Source organism: Nansenia antarctica (genome assembly GCF_963989245.1).
Source record: "Nansenia antarctica genome assembly, chromosome: 10".
NCBI classification, from domain to species: domain Eukaryota; kingdom Metazoa; phylum Chordata; class Actinopteri; order Argentiniformes; family Microstomatidae; genus Nansenia; species Nansenia antarctica.
This window is the reverse complement of record NC_137680.1, coordinates 6,789,530-6,790,050: the sequence shown is the minus strand read 5'-3', so window position 1 is coordinate 6,790,050 and position 521 is coordinate 6,789,530. Positions and strand designations below refer to the sequence as shown.

Below are 521 nucleotides of genomic sequence, written 5' to 3'. Positions count from 1 at the left end.
AGATAGTAAAAAAACATAAACAATAGTTCACTGAAGAAATCTTAATTGATAAAGTGACCTATACTTTTCTTCGCTGCTCTCCCTACACCTCGAACGCACCAATCACAACGATATAATCGGTGATACACAGACTGCAAATGTGTGTATGGAATCCAGTGGCTTCTTCCTAGTCTGTTGTATGTATGTTTTGGCATAGCCTCCATATCCATATCACCATTAGATTTAGTATATCATATGTTTAAACACTGTATGCACTGTATTACGAATGCTTTGAGTGAATGCAAAAGAATATAATGTATCGGGACACATACAGTATCTAGAGGACATCCTATATAGAGCGTCCTAGCAACGCTATAGCTCAATCACTCCACTCCTCCTCGACCTCAAACATACTCAGTACCTATGAACGCTTTGTAACTTCAGCACACACAGGGACTCACAGTACAACCTCTGTCAATTTAGACCAGGGGTGAACAACTCCATCTGCAAGGACAACAATCTTGGCTTTTGCGTCTTCCTGT

The 521-nt window shown here is 40.1% G+C and overlaps 1 protein-coding gene across 1 annotated transcript in view; it reads left to right on the top strand.

Moving 5' to 3' along the window:
• Positions 1-236, top strand: part of rusc1 (RUN and SH3 domain containing 1) — a gene marked incomplete at its 5' end in the record, with an annotated part of 3,027 nt that extends 2,791 nt beyond the window's left edge. The window contains one exon of the mRNA XM_080540579.1: positions 1-236. This exon is cut by the window's left edge and continues 1,113 nt beyond it.
• Between the last annotated feature and the right edge of the window lie 285 nt (positions 237-521).